General features: G+C 45.8%; 2 long non-coding RNA genes across 5 annotated transcripts; one reads left to right on the top strand and one right to left on the bottom strand.

The window, feature by feature from the left end:
- Positions 1–369: 369 nt before the first annotated feature.
- LOC310826583 lies at positions 370–8,063 on the top strand. Of its 4 annotated transcripts, none has more exons than XR_014555856.1 (5): positions 370–1,143; positions 3,411–3,657; positions 4,769–4,859; positions 5,594–5,805; positions 7,258–8,063. It is a non-coding gene; the product is annotated as an uncharacterized lncRNA (long non-coding RNA). The 4 variants fall into 4 exon arrangements; XR_014555858.1 differs by adding an exon at positions 5,941–6,008 and having other exon boundaries at positions 4,769–5,805; XR_014555855.1 differs by lacking the exon at positions 4,769–4,859.
- Positions 5,791–7,378, bottom strand: LOC310826598. The gene is made up of 2 exons (XR_014555876.1): positions 7,251–7,378; positions 5,791–6,278 (listed from the first exon to the last, which is right to left on the bottom strand). It is a non-coding gene; the product is annotated as an uncharacterized lncRNA (long non-coding RNA).
- Positions 8,064–16,424: the final 8,361 nt, after the last annotated feature.

Here is a 16,424-nt window from a genome sequence, read left to right as displayed (position 1 = left end):
TTTTTTCCAAGGCTGAAACAAAAGCATTTAGTGCCTTAAACCAATACTCAGAATTAAGATGGAGGATTTTAACTTCCTTTGCTGCTGTATGGATGGATATTACAAAAAAAACCACCTGAATGTTACAAGTGAGGAGCATTAAGAGGAGTTTAGGATATACAGTCATACCTTGGTTGTTGAATGCCTTGGTACTTGTACGTTTCAGATCCCAAACGATCGAAACCTGGAAGTGAGTGTTCCAGATTTTCAAGGGTTTTTTTGGAAGCCCAACATCTGATGCAGCTTCCGCTATTGTTTCCGGCGCGCCTGCGCAATCGGAAGCCGCATCTAGAACGCATTTTATTCAAAAACTAAGGTACAACTATAATTTGTATCTTTTGTAGTTTATAGATTCTGAGAGTGTCAGTCTGTGCAACTTGGACAGTGTGCTGAGTCTTCATTTTTCTCCCATAGTTGTACAAGAAGCTAAGGGTAAACAGATTTGCATATGCTGTAGTATTTTGATAGAGAATGTCCTCTCATACTTGGCCTTAATGCCAAGTTTGCTCCTGGAACGTGATAGTATTTTAACTGGATAGATCTGATGCACAGGTTTTTTTACAATGACATCAGCAAAATGGCCCAGAGATCATTTAAGCTTTGGATCCAACACTTTATAATGTATACAGTGCTTGTATTTTGATTAACAAGGGAAAGTTAGACATCTTTCGTATATTCCTAGGAAGTTAGGTTGTTTTGAAATCAGAAAGGCAGCTGTATATGCAACAAAACCCACATGCTTGTACAAATCATAACAAGATGATGATCTGCAGATGCTTCTTCTCAGAGGGTATTAGAAAGCTGGAAAGTACCAAAATTTTGGGCTACCATTTAGTACCCTACCTTCCATTAACCCCTGTTTCATCCCCCACCCTGCAAAAATCAAGCCTGTCCAAGTCTGGCCACACAGCAAATATGCGCATTGTACAGGAATTGCTCCCCACAACTTTTGCAATTGCCTGTGCTTACACACCACAGGAAAAGAGAAAAAAAACCACGAGGACACTTGCCAGTCTGGCCCAATGAAAAATGCCATCTTTGTTTGCCTGAAAGGGAATATTGGAGCTTGAACGCAAGCAAACACCTTCCACCAATGGTCTCAAGGTAAATTCACCTGGTTATTAAATGCCCCCTTGCCCCTGATTATTACAGTTTCTGGTGTCCCAGGAAAAATGGAAGGGAGCACATGTTAGCTGTTTTAGTGGTGTAAGTAACTGGCAGCTTGCACACATTTAACTTGGGCACATTCAGCTTTATGCAGTTGGCAAATAGATATATTTCAATATAGATATATGTAGAACCCAATGAGTTTCTACTATACACATTTGGGCATTATGCGATATCCCTGAAACGTAATCCCAGCATAAGCCGAGAGTCACCTGTATTCATTATACAGCAGCGTTATGTGTTTATTTGCATATAAGCCCTGAAATAGGCCTGGCTCCAGCCTCCATATGAGCGCAGCAGCTGTGAGTGCTATTCAGTTTGGGCATGCCCCTTGATCCTACCACAGTTCATCTGTTCCAGTCAGGGACGCTTGCATGGCACTGATCAGGGAGAGGATAGGGCTTGCTGGCCTCTGGTCTAGCATTCTCTCAGCTTTGAGGTCATGAGGAATGTGAAGCCAGCCACAAGCCAGTCATAGTATTAGATCAGGGTTTCCCAAACTTGGGTCTCCAGCTGTTTTTGGACTATAATTCCCATCATCCCTGGTCCTGCTGGCAAGTGATGATGGGGAGTTGTAGTCCAAAATCAGCTGGAGACCCAACTTTGCAAAACCCTGTATTCGATGGAGAAGTAAACAGAAGGAAGATTAACTGACATGTTGCAGGGATGTTAATAGTCATCATTTGAATGAATTTGGCAAAAGGGATTGAGAAACTTAGAATCTGTCCTGTTATTAAGGTGTCAATATATTTTCTCAAACAAATAAATCTCTGGTCCTATTATAAGCTTCCCTTACCCCCTAAACATTGGAAATACTGGTGGGAGCTGGCGTTGAAGAATACCTAGAAAGCCATATGCTCCCCATCTCTGTCCTGTAAGATATCATACCCTCTTCTTTATTTGTTAAAGATTGCTGGTTTAACCTTAATACAATAAACATATTACATTAGGTATATGCAATGCTAGACCAGGAACTAATGGTTCCTCTTTTTTCTGGATTGCAGCACACTATACAGTAGTTTGTAGTTACGTCCAAACTAACATGGACCGTGAACCATAATTGCAGACTTGGGTTTAAACGTGGTTTCCAAGGCAAATACAAACCATCATTTACTACTTGGGGGTGATGTTTTGTGAGGGTTTGGTGCTGAGATCACACCTACTCCAAATTTAATATTATTAATAATAGTAATAGTAATAGTAATAATAATAATTTATTTATTTATACCCTGCCCTTCCCGGTTCAGAAAACCGGGCTCAGGGCAGCTAACAACAAATTTAAAACACTTAATTGTGATACAAAAAAACCCCAGCATAAAATACAATATAAAAGCGTGAATAACAATAAATTCAAAGTTCAAAAATCAATTTTGGGGGAAATCCATCCAGTAAGCATTAGATGGTCACCAGGGCTAGCTGGTTAAATTAGTCCTATTTGGGCCAGCGAGGAGGCCAGGGGAGAATTAGCTGTGGGGTCCTAGAGCAGGTAATCTTTATAAAAAGGGGAGGGAAGGGAGGGGAATAAAAGATCAGGCTAAATTCAAACTGAAAGCCAGGCGGAATAGCTCGGTCTTACAGGCCCTGCAGAAGGAGGTTAAATCCTGCAGGGCCCTAGTCTCATGGGACAGAGCATTCCACCAGGTCAGAGCCATCACTGAAAAGGCCCTGGCCCTGGTGGAGGATAGTCTGACTTTCTTAGGGCCCGGGACCTTTAAACTATGGTTATTCATGGACCTTAAGGTCCTCTGTGGGGCATACCAGGAGAGGCGGTCCGATAAATACCACAACTTTGCCACTTTAGGCTCCTTCAGGCAGGAGGGTGTGATAAAAATCTAACAATACTAATAATAATACTAATAACAATAACTTTGAAGAGCAGAAGCCCTAAATTTGACTTATGAGGAGAGTAACTTGGTATTTAAATTGAGAGCTGGTCTAGGAAATATGTTCATTTATAAGTGTTCCCTAATTAGGAATCGTTTAGTGATCGGTTCTTAAAATAAAAGTCACTGAATTATTTGGCAAGCCTAGCAGCCTTCCCCTAAGCTCCTGTGTTTGCAAAACTTAAAAGAAATAATACATTAATGCTAGAAGAGAATTCTTGCAAATTGGGACTTCATGCTAAAGATTATGCTAGCTGCAATATTTTCCTTTGAAAGGGATTGGAAGAAATGGTAGTGCCAACAATTTCATTGTTTTCACAGGTTTTCAGGATAACCTGTCTTTTCAAAAGCTGGACCGGTGTGGGGTGTGGGATCTGTAGGATAATATCTAGAGCTGGAAGAGGGAAGGATCTGAAGCTTCTGAAACAACACTTCGGCAGTATTATCATGGAAAATTAAAGGCTTGTTTTCATTGCCTGACAAAGCAAATGGCACATGGAATATATCATCCAACTTGTTGGCCGGAGAGCAGACACTATTTTTGGTAGTTTGAACTAACGGCAAGCAGGTACGTTTTAAGTCATATCCTTTTTTGAACATGTGTGAAAAATCACTCCAGCCCAGTTAACATAAACAGAAGGGATCATAAAACCGTTCCTTTTCACCGCTTGTGCCCCTAGAGTTGAAACACACCAACAGTACCTTAGGGTTTGCATGAATGCTTTTGCTGCCCTTTAAGTAATACACCAGCTATGCTTTGCTCGTGTCTCCTTTGTTAGAAGGATGCTGTCAAGAGAGCTGTGCAGATCATTTTATCCTTCTAAAGGGAAGATAACTTTTATTGCTTTGAAGCTGAGCTGATGGTATCTGAGGCAGTGGTACCAAACTATCCACCTGTAATGAATGCTTTTCACATCGCCTTATCTGCTGATGAATGCCTGTATTTTGGCAGAAAATCCTGACACATGCAACCTGGGGTCTTCCAGACGTCTTGGGCCACAGCTTCCAACTGCCTCAGCCAGCATGCCAAATGGTCAGCAACGGTGGGAGTGGCAGCCCCCAATATCTTGAATGGACAACAGGTTGTGGAAACTTGCTGGAGGGGACACATTAACCCATGCTAATAGTGCAGGGGATGACTTTCAAGTTGTTTAGCACCTAGGGAAGGCCTATGGGGAGTGAGGGAAAATGTTGTTTTCTCCTTCCTCACAACTGACCCCCTCCACCCCACCCCTGGAGGTTTGGGCAGGGCTACAGGGCTCTTCTCCCAGGGGGGCTGGAGCTATAGACAGGAGCTGTCCTCTTGGGGGTTTGTGATCCACTGCAATATTTTGTTTCAGGTCTCACGCAGATCTTCAGGTTTATATCCCCTATTGTTATTGACATAAGTCTATACGGTGCAGCCAGACTCACAAATTAAAATGAGAGGCAATAAACGAAGTGTTGACCTTCTAGGAAAGAAGCAACATTACAGTCATAGCATATTTAAACATAACCTTTAACACAAGCTTGGTGCTTTGGTAATGTTAATTAATTCACCTCTCCAAAAACCCAGCAAGATGAGCAAGTGTTACACATTCACGTTACAGATAAAATAAAGAGGTTAAGGGCTTTCTAAATGCCAGCTACTGAGTCAGCAGCATAACTGATATGTAGATGCAACTTCGCCTTTCCCACAGCACCAATGTCTTCCACTACAGAATTGAGTGCATAGTCTAAATGTAGCTACCTTGTGGAAACTAAGCAGGTCTGGATCTCATCTACATCTGGGTGAGGAACTACAAATATATGGACGAGCTCTCCTTGCGTGATTCTCCTCTTCATTTGTGCTCCTGCTCTCTCACATCATGCAAGAGGATCAGATCATAATATCAGTGGTACTCAGTAGCAGGTGTAACCAACCTGGTTCCCTCCAGATGTGTTGGACTACAGCTTCCAGCAGGCGTAATCATCATTGCCAACAGCTACTTGGGGATGTTGGGAGTTGTAGTCCACAACAATCAAAGTATTACGATGGTTATCCTTGTTCAATAGCACCACTGGAATTTGTTCATGATGTTCGGGCCTGATGGGTGATCTGTTCCACACTGCATGCACACCCCACAAGAGATGGAACAGTTCTAACTTGAAGACGCTGTTCGTTATGCACACACACTTTCAACATGCCCAGGGGTCGCCTGAACAACTTAGCTGCCCTATAGATACCTAATGAAATGTTCTTTCCTATGGCTCAATGCATGTGTGGTTTGTTCAGCAAATTGCTTGGGTATGAGGAAGAAGACCATCTAATTTCTGTGGTGTGATGTGGGGTGGGTGTGTTCCACTAAGGCAGAAATTCACATGGTCTATGTGCTGTGCCCAGAGAGAGCCTGATTTGCACCTGCAACTTGCAGCCAAAGCATCACACAATGAATTAAATGACAACAACATCAAGTCTGTTTCTCTTATTACCTTTGTGCAGCAGGAAGAGCAGTCACATCCTTGTTGCCATTGTCCTATTTTAGGGATTGACAAAATGTTGACGAGAGTTATTAGATAATGAACCAGATCTACTGAGATCCAATGAAATGATTAACTACACCGTTTCCACTCTTTCTGGATGACCCCGCATGACAGCTCGACCCCGCCCAAGTTTGGTTCTACAAAACTGGGAGCCTGTTAAATCAAAGACGAAATTACACCAAGCGAAATTACTGACCCAGCCTTCTTAAAATAGGTATATTTTATATTTATATTTTACATACTTTACATTTACAGGATTTACAGAGCTTCATCATTTTACGATCATCATTATACAAAGCAGTCTCGAAAGAATCATCACTTTGCATTCTTTTCTCTCTTGAATTTTGAGCGTTGCCAGAAAGAGGGGCAGAGAGAGACTTTGCATCCATCGGCAATTGTCCTTCGATAACAGTTCCAGTGTGTATAAGCCGAGCGTTTTGCCCTTCCTGTCCCTAAGAGGGTCTCTCTGAGCTTTTGATATCGAACGTCTTCCTTCAGCATGCTCAGAAATCTTTCCTGGCCCAGACTCCCCAAATTGCAATTAGTATGACCATGACAATGAGTGTGTAGAGTGTACCGACGGCAGTTTGCTCATTTCGACACCGCTGTTTGCACCCACAAGAATTCTGCACTGCCTCTCCGGTGGTAGCAGCAGGTTTTGGCCTGTGAGCACGAAGGCAGTGTATTCTGCCAAAAGAAAAAAGAAAATAGATTTAGCCTGTTGCCACTACTAAAGTTTAAGGCGTTACTTTACAGAGAGCCTCTCCTAGCTCTACCTAAAGGTGCTAAAGATTAAAGCCTAAGCCTAACCTTCCGCATGCAAAGTAGATGCCCTCTTACAAAGCTATGGCCCTTCCTTCCCCCAGGAAATGTCCTAACTGTGCTACTTGTGTCTTAACAATGTTATATGAAGAAACCCTTAGTTCCTTCCATTGCATTGTTCCGCCCCCCCGCCCCCGACAAAAACAAACCTCACCATGTCAGCAGCCTCATTATTTATCCCCTAGTAGGTCTTTCAGCACAGTAGTCTGAAGCTGAATATAAAATATAGCACCATCCCGATCTTATGTAATTTGTAGCCTGGTCGTAGCTGGAATCCAATATAGGTATGACTTTCAGATATCCTCATACCTTAGGAATTTACCAAAGCCAGACTAAACGTATTTCCCTCGGAAGTTCTAAATGGCAGACTGAGAGGCATCCCCTATCAGAATAGGCTTTGGTTATGTTCCCAGGACGTTGATTGCATGAAGGTGATCCTTCTGTATTGTGGGCAATGTGAGCAAGCAAGGTATCATCTGATCAAACCCTCACTGGCAAATTTGCTGGGAAAATCCAAAGCCTCCCATATTAAATTTCTTTTGGAAGACAGGTCAGATGATAGTACACTGGCCATGGCAAAGTTTCTTTTGGAGATTATAAGAAACAAAGATCATTATGCCCTAGATAAAACAAAATGACTGCCTTTGTTTCTTCTATCTGTCTGTCTGGTTGTTTTAACCGTATCTCGTTTTGAAATTGTTTGGTGGGTCTTTGGACCGCAGTAAAGTTTTGCTTTGAATTTAGCACCAGCATCCGTAACATTTGCCTGTCATGATGGAAAGCTCTGCATGACATGCTCTCCTTCTGCTTTCCCTTTTACCAACGTGTTTCACCTACCTTCTAGAGGCATGCATTCTTTTTCCTTGGTGGATTGCTCTTGCAACTTTTCCCTAAAAGCACGAAACCAGCCGAGATCCCGTCAATCAGTGACCTGAAAGCCCTCAGTCGGTAGCAGTGATGCTGACTTTCCACAGCTGAAAGAGGAGCGGAGAATTGAGACCCCCAGGGTACAACTTTGGAGCTGCTGCTGTTGCTATTGCAAGTCATGAACTAACTAAACCAATAGCACGTTCTCTCCCCTCGCTGACTGCTTGGGCCTTTATAAACAGAAGCAGCCAAGTCTCTGCCAAATGTGGAGCAACGAAAGAAGCCCTCCCCGTTTGTAGCATGCGTGCGTGCAAAAGGGAGGTGTGCGAGAAGTGGGGGAGACACTTGGCTGACAAAATAGACTGCTCTGTTTTCAAGCTGCCCCTTATGCAGGACACAGACACCTTTCCACGATTCTTCTCTTGCGATATGAGCACGGGAATTTCTCAAACAGATCTCACAGGTACCCCAAGGGCTCGCAATAGTCAGTCTGAACAGGAGGCTTATTGAATGTCACTTCTCGGAAGTTAACTTCAGATTCTGCACAATGACACGTTTCTACAGGCATTGAACCACTTTGAACGACAGGTGTGTGCCCCTAAATCAGGGTAGGCAACCTAAGGCCCAGGGGCCGAACGCGGCCCAATTGCCTTCTCAATCCGGCCCGTGGACGGTCCGGGAATCAGCGTGTTTTTACATTAGAATGTGTCCTTTTATTTAAAATGCATCTCTGGGTTATTTGTGGGGCATAGGAATTTGTTCTTTTTTTTTTCTTTTCAAAATATAGTCTGGCCCACCACGGTCTGAGGGACAGCCCATGGCTGAAAAAGGTTGCTGACCCCTGCCCTAAATAAACAAACTCCAGCAGTCCCTCCTCAGCCCTGACACAGTACGTGGCCCAACAAACATGTACAGCTTTATACCAGCAGGTTTGGAATAAAAGGAGTATGATTTCCTACATTACCTGCTCATATCTTCAGTACAGTAAGGCTTCTTTATATAAATCAGGCATATACAAGTTGCAGCCTACCAAGCTGATACCCGCCAACATTTCTCCGATGAAAATAGGGACATCCAATTCAATAATAATAATAATAATAATTTATTTATACCCCACTGGGTTGCCTCAGTCACTCTGGGCAGCTTCCAACAGATATAAAAACATAATAAAACATTAAACATCAAAAAAACTTCCCTCTACAGGGCTGCCTTCAGATGTCTTCTAAAGGTTGTATCTCCTTGGCTCAGGGGTTGCAGAACTTCATACCCTCCAACATTTCTCTGGTGAAAATAGGGACATCCTAAGGAAAAGCAGGACATTCCAGGCTTCTGTAAATCCGGGACTGTTCTTGGAAAACAGGAACACATGGAGGGCCACCTTCCTGGTTCCTTCATCCTGTACTTTCTAAATTTTCAGTGTGAAAATCCAGCTCTTCTGGCTGGCCACAGATAGGAGAGAGAAAAGAAGAGGGAGAGCGACATCAGAGACAGCGCTTTCACTCAAATCTTTTTCTGAGGGGTAGGGAACGTATGTCAAGTTTGCCTCTCTGCTGCCAAAAGCAAAAATAGAAAGATGGATTTTCTTCCTCCCCAACAGAAGTTCAAAAGCCATTGTTGTGCTCTTTGTCATCGTTTTTCTTGGCTTGTGCAAATGTGAGCCAGCAGCTCTGACACATTTTGAAAAGCCCTGGCATTTCTGTAGCATACATTTTCTGAGCCAAAACAAATTATACTTCACCCACAGCTAATAATGTGAATAGGAACAGCCATCAAGGGATTAAAAAAAAAGTAAACAAACAAACAAACAAAAACTGGTGTGAAGGGTCTTTAGGGCTTGAAATTTATGGAGAAACTTTAAAATGATTCACGCAACCTATAAAAAGCACTGTGCATTTAAACTCAAAGTGAGACTTGCCTGGAAAACTTTCATGAAAGCAATCCATCTGCTCTTCTTTTCCAGCGCTCGTAAGTGGAAAAGGAATCGTAAAAACCAACAGTAAAAATCAGGAGAAGGTTGCAGAAATGGAACTGAGGTCCCAAGATGAAACTGATAAGATATTTATGAAATCATCTCCAGACATATTATTCCTAATTGCAATGTATGAAACAGGACAATTTGTGCTATGGCTTCAGTGACGCACTAAACATGCTTCATCGTTCCGGACTGAGAGCCAGAATAAGTATCGTGACTAAATTTATGGGCTGAAAGCTCATAGTTGAAAGCTCGGTCCAGCCCCAAATTTGCTAGATGGCCTTATGAGAGCCATTACCTCAGCCTTGCGCCCCTTGCTCCATGTACAATGCTGGAATAACAGTCAAATCTGCATTTAGAGCACATGGTTTGCCCCAGTTCAGGATCCATGGTGCCACAGGCTAGCTTAGCTCCTTCTCACCCACAGAAATCCCTGTTTTGGGGAATGCTGTTGGCGGCTGCCACCAGGGACCCTGTTCCCACACATTCAGCAAGTGGAATAGTGGAGCACAACACTGGCATCACAGAAGGCAGCAGAGCAGGGCCCTGATTCAGGGCCGGCCCTCCCAAGAGGCAAGGAGGCATGATCTACAGAGGCAACAGATACTAATGTAGACCCTGGGCAGTTATCTTTCCACAAGGACCGACACTGATGCCGAAATCCAGCATTGGCTCAGCTCTGCGAGTGCAGCTTTCTCCCAATTGAAGTGCGGAGTGTTTGAGGACTGGGACATTTGCAGGGAAACCCAAATGCTTGTTTACAAAGCTATTGTACTACCAACCTTACTGTATGCTTGTGAAACATGGACCACTTATAAACACCATCTCCAACTGCTTGAAAGATTCCATCAGTGGTGTCTCTGAAAATTTTTACATATCACTTGGGAAGCCAGGCGAACTAATACCAGTGTACTGGAAAAAGCAACAATCACCAGTGTCAAAGCAATGATGCTTCAACATCAACTTTGTTGGACTGGTCGTGTTGTTCGGATGCCTAATTATTGTCTTCCGAAGCTACTACTCTATTCCGAACTTAAAAGTGGAAAGCGTAATGCTGGTGGTCAACAAAAGAGGTTTAAAGACTGTCTCAAGGCAAATCTTTAAAAATGTAGTATAAACACTATCAATGGGGAAACACTTGCCTGCAAGCGCTCCAATTGGAGAACAGCCTTTACCAAACGTGTCATGGGCTTTGAAGGCACTCGAACTCAGGACGCAGGGGAGAAATGTTCTAAGAGGAAGGCACGCTTGGCAAATCCACACTGTGACCAATTTCTGCCCGGAAACCAATGTCCCCACCAGTGGCGTAGCGTGGGGGGTGCCAGGGGTGCCGGGCGCAACTTGGGCGGGGGGCGCACTCGCACTAGCAGCTCTCTGCCCCTACTAAAATCCACGGGTTAGGGAGCCCGCGCTCGCTCGGCTTGGCGAGGAGGTCGCAGAAGGGAGAGAGCAAAGCCTTCTGCCGCGGGCAAAAAAAGGAGAGGAAGCCGGGCGGGCTGGCTGGCTGGCGGGGGTCTGGCTGCGCCTGCTGCTGCCGTTGCCGCTGCTGCCGGGCTTTGACAGCTTGGCGAAGTGGAGGGAGAGGAGCTGTATGGTAATTGCGGCTCTCTCTCCACTGGCCGCACCGAGCAGGGAGTCTGGCGAGGGGGCAGGAAGAGACTTTCCCCCCTTTTTTCTACCTCGCCTGGTCAGAAAGGAGAGCGGAGTCTCCTCAGGGCGCCCTCAGGCAGGGCAGGGCAAGGCAAGCAGAGCGAGGAGGAGAGAGAGGGGAAGGGGGGGGAAGCAGCCAGGAAACGCCGCGGTGTGGAGGGGGAATCAATTAAGGAGAGAAAGCGAAAAGCCTTGGAGAAAGGGAAAAAAGGAAAGAAAAGAGGCAGCTCCGGGAGAGCGCGGGGGAAAGAGAAGCCTCGCTGCTGCTGCTTGGGAGAGTAAATTACTGTACTTGCCTTGCCCCGGGTTAGGGGGCGCAAATTACTTGCCTTGCCCCGGGTTAGGGGGCGCAAATTACTTGCCTTGCCCCGGGTGCTGATAACCCACGCTACGCCGCTGGTCCCCACTATGGAAGGACGTGTGGATCCAGAATTGGCCTCCACAGTCACTTACGGACTCACTGTTAAAACCGTGTTTATGGAAGACAATCTTACTCGGCTACGAGGGATCGCCAAAGAAGAAGAGGTGTCGTGCTATCCCTGGACTCCAGATTCCCTCCCTGCTTGTTTATATAGTGGATTAAATTTGGCAGTGAGATACTAAGACCCTCTTCACATCATAAAGCCACTATGATACCAACTTATGGTACATTCTGAGGTTTAGAGTTCTAAATAGACTTCATCCCCAAAAGGACTAATTTTTTTCGATGTTTCCGGTTTCTTCCTGACACAGTAAGGGTGAGTCAGCAGTCAGCATTTGTCCCGCGATTTTCACCTCTCTTCAATCCTTTCTCCCTCCTTCCCTGTCTTCATTTGCCTTCCTGCGTTTCTCTCCTCCCAACTCTCAAGGCAATCTCAAGTCTTGCCTCTCCCTCTCCTGGCTCTTCTCAATCTCATCGCTCTCCTTCTCCCCTAACTCCCTTTCTCCGTGATAGGGTGTGCTCCACCATAGCAGAGCACCTTCCCTCGACCCGTCTCTGAGCGCAGCACACCAGAAGCTCATTCTAGGTCTTCAATAAGGAGGTCTTCTGGAAGAGAATGAAAAAGAGAGACTTTCTGTATCCAAGAAAGGATTCTCCAAATCAAAGTCATTCTATATCTTCTACAATGATGTCCTCTGGAAGAGAATGAAAAAGAGAGTTTGAACTAACAGCCTCTCTCAACTAAGCATTCTAAACAGTACCCAAACCCAAGGGTTCAGCCACCTCAGCTTTTGTAGCTGGAGTCAGTCAGGGCCCTGCCTACTGAGTGAGAAAGGCCTGCAAGGCACAGCAAATACAGCAAGAAGGCCTGGGAGGTCTTTCTCGGGCACGAACCATAATGCTACTAAGTGAAAAGTCCCCAAGGTGTGCAGATTCATTTACCTTCTTTGGGTTCTGGCAGCTGATGTTCGGCTGTTGTTTTCTGCAGAGGAAGGAGAAAGCTGGATCAGTCGCCTTTTGTGACATTACAAAACCCACCACGAACGGGTGCAAGAGAGCCCACAAGCAGGCCCAAGCCAGGAAAGACTGGCCTCCTTCAGGCCTGGGCCCAATCCCTTGCCCCAGAGGACCTCCATGGGCCCTGCAGCCTCCTGGGCAGAGGTGGAAGGACAGCACCAGGGAAGAGGGCAAGACATGCCTCTGGCATCATCCTGACACCCCAGGGACACAAGCCACATTAGTTGCATTAGCTGCTTTGGGAGCCTCTTGGAGGGTGGGGGTGGAAGTATTCAGAGACTGCAGAACTGGGGGCAAAGACCACAGTCAGCAGGCAGAGGGTCTGGGGGATCCAGTCCCTCCTCTTTTGTTCCCCCCAGTACTAACCTCAGGCTTTGGAAGAGTCTCGAAGAGCTTGGGCACAACTGCAACAAGAGAAGGACATGGGGACAGGTTAGTTCATCCCTTTGCAGCTTCCAAGATTATTCCAATAATCTTCTCCTTGATTCCTCTGCTTCTACACTCCTCCTACAGAGGTGGCAAACCCCAGGCCTTGGGGGCCAATCTTGGCCTGCAGCCCCCCGAATGAGGCTCACAAGAGAATGTGGCCCTCTAGCTGACTGCTGTCCCCCTGCTCTGTCCTACCAGCTGCCTCAGCCTCCAGCTTCCACTAGAAATGCTTCCTCTCCTCTCTCAGTCAATAGCACAGGGGGGGGGGTCACACCTATTCATTGAGGAAGAGGAGGAGAGTATTTGCGATTATGATCTGAAATAGCTGCAGTATGTAGAACTTCCAGGTTTAGAGGCAGTCTACCACTGAAGCCACCTGTTAGAGGACAATTAACAGGATTGGGCTATTCCTTGTGGGCTTCCTGGAGACATCTGGTTGGCCACTGGACCAAACAGGCTTTTGCTCTCCTTTTTCTGCTATGCTATATCCCATGAGGGATTGCAACACTCCACCCCAAAGGAAACAGAAGCATTGCCAGCATTTAAAGGCTGCCTCTGCCTAGTCTTTGAAGGACAACCCTGCCCAGAGAGGGAGGAGACCGTTAGGTGGGTCCTCCAAGCATCAATGGGTCCAAGAAGAGGAGCAGAAAAACACTGGGCGTCTGAGAGAGGAAGGTGGTGGAGTCTTGCTTGCAGACCCACAGAAAGGGCTTGACGGAGAGATGGAAGATGGAGGTGGGGAGACATGTAGTAGTTAGAGTGCTGGACTAGGGGGACCTGGAAGACCAGGGTTCAAATCTTCATGAAGCTCACTGATTGACCTTCAGCCAGTCTTTTTTCCCTCAGCCTAGCCTACTTTGCAGGGTTGATGTGAGGGTAAAAACTGGTGGCGGGGAGAACCAGGTATGCCATCTTGAGCTCCTGGGAGGATAGCTGGCCTATGAATGTAAACAATGAATGTAATTGATGAGATGGGAGAGGAGAGGAAATAGGAAGGCAGGGAAAGAGTGTGGAGGAGCTGAGCTCTTCGGGAGGGGAGTGACTGGTCAAGATAATTTCAGGGGGCTGAGGCTGTGCAGGGGATTCCAGGATCCCACCCCAGGAGACATAGAGAAGGGGAAGAAATACTACTAACAGTTTGAAGTTGAACATGGTATACAGAAAAAGTCCCTCCCTCCTGGCTGTACTACCTACGCCAAACCGTACCTCTCCAACCACCTCTCCTTCCGCCAATCACACACACTCCTCTCTCTCCTGATCTCCTCACTAACCCACAATGGATACCTGTAGTTGGTGGCTTTTAAAAGGGAAGCAAGACATGTCACAAAGGAGGGCAGGTCATTGTTCCCATGGCAACCCACCCACCTGGGCCAAACTCCCCCCCCCCATGTTTCTTCAGAACTTGGAAGCTGCTGTTCCGTCCTGCTGTTCCGTCTGCAGGTGAATCTTCTCTTTTGGAGTTCATGTTTTTATGTTGGATCATTCTTCATTCAGCCCCATTTCCAAAGGGAGACAATCCCAACGTCCCTTGAAATGCAGTAGAAGACTCCCAAGTCTAGGGGTGTCCATAGCACAGGATTAGACAATCTGTTTTGCATTATCCCCATCCTCACACATAATCCTGGATGACATCTCCAGGTGGGGCAGAGAAGGTTCCCTGTCTGAAACCCGGGAGAGATGCTGCCGGTCAGTGTAGACGATGCTGAGGTGGATGGGTCAATGTCTGACTCTTCCCAAGGCAGTTTCCTATGAATATTCCTCTTAAGTCATTTACCCTGAAGACAAGCAAGCTAACTTCTCCAGAAGGTAAAGGTAAAGGTAAAGGTACCCCTGCCCGTATGGGCCAGTCTTGACAGACTCTGGGGTTGTGCGCCCATCTCACTCAAGAGGCCAGGGGCCAGCGCTGTCCGGAGACACTTCCGGGTCATGTGGCCAGCGTGACATCGCTGCTCTGGCGAGCCAGAGCTGCACACGGAAACGCCGTTTACCTTCCCGCTGGTAAGCGGTCCCTATTTATCTACTTGCACCCGGAGGTGCTTTCGAACTGCTAGGTTGGCAGGCGCTGGGACCGAGCAGCGGGAGCGCACCCCGCCGCAGGGATTCGAACCGCCGACCTTTCGATCGGCAAGTCCTAGGCGCTGAGGCTTTAACCCACAGCGCCACCTGCGTCCCTTTTACTTCTCCAGAAGACCAACCATCAATTTCTCCATTTAGAAGACAATATGGAAAAGTCCCTGTTTTATATACAGTGGTGCCTCGCAAGACGAAAAGAATCCGTTCCGCGAGTCTCTTCGTCTAGCGGTTTTTTTGTCTTGCGAAGCAAGCCCATTGATGGCTTGGCGGATTAGCGCTATTAGTGGTTTAGCGGCTTTTAGCGGCTTATCGGATAAGTGGATAAGCGGCTTAGAAAAGGGGGGGGGGAGGAAAAAAAACCCTGCAGGAACTCGCAATACATTTTCATCTTGCGAAGCAAGCCCATAGGAAATTCGTTTTGCGAAGCACCTCCAAAACGGAAAACTCTTTCGTCTAGCCAGTTTTCCGTCTTGCGAGGCATTCGTCTTGCGGGGCACCACTGTACAACAATGCAGGTACAAAAATCTTGAATATGAGAGGAAGCAAAATTCTGGCCTCTAATGAAGCAATAGGCAAAGGGTCCTGCAGCAGAGCAAGTTGGGGGGGGGGGTGTATCTGTCAGAGACTCTTCTGCTATTCTTCCTGCATTGCAGCGGGTTGGGCTAGATGGCCTTTGGTGTGGCCCCCAGTTCCACGATTCTGTAATTCTAGGTTTGTACTCTGTACTGGGTCCTGTTATATTTATGCACCATCACTTTTCTATATGCCTACTTCAGTCCCTGGAGACCTAGTACATTCACCCTTCAAAAGCATGTCTTTAATGTGGCACTTCGTCGAAGGTGCACACCTCTACCCTGTGCACACCTCTACCCTGTGCACACTACAAACAACAACAACAGAAACAAATAAACAGCAAACCACCAATCCTGCATTGAATACACACACACACATAATTTTCATTAAGTTTTACTTCCCTTCTTCTCTTTCCATGCTTCATTTTGCATAACATAAATTCCTTCATCTTTTACATAAACTAAACTATTCAGTATTCCATTACTGTATTACATCCATCAAAATTTATTTACATTGTTGAATTTATCTTAAAGCTGCCAATGTTTTCAAGTATACACAGTTCCCCCCGCATATATTCGATAAACATTTTCCAATCTTCTTTAAACGTATGTTCTTCTTGTTCTCTTATTCTATATGTAAGGTCTGCAAACTGCATATTCCATCAGTTGAAGTTGCCATTCTTTAGTTAGATGTTAGCCCTGCCACATAAATCTGTTGAGTGGAATTCTGTTCCTCAATTTAAAAAAAAACCTGTTTATTTCCCCCCAATGTGTTCCCTTGGGTGTTATCAGTGTGTGGTGATCTTGTGGGAGTGGCCCAAAGGGCCACAATAAATGTGATAATGTGTACCCCTGTAAATCCTTGAGTGTGCTTCTAATAGAGAAATTATAGTAGCCTGTTACTTTATGAAACTGATGATTTTTCAACATGTGCTGCCCTCATTGGGGGCAGAAATACAGCTAATATGTAAATCACAAAGATACAGCGCAAAGCTAGAACATAAGTTGCT

Source organism: Podarcis gaigeae, assembly GCF_964106915.1.
Source record: "Podarcis gaigeae genome assembly, chromosome: 10".
Classification (NCBI taxonomy): domain Eukaryota; kingdom Metazoa; phylum Chordata; class Lepidosauria; order Squamata; family Lacertidae; genus Podarcis; species Podarcis gaigeae.
This window is presented reverse-complemented; position numbering and strand designations above follow the sequence as displayed.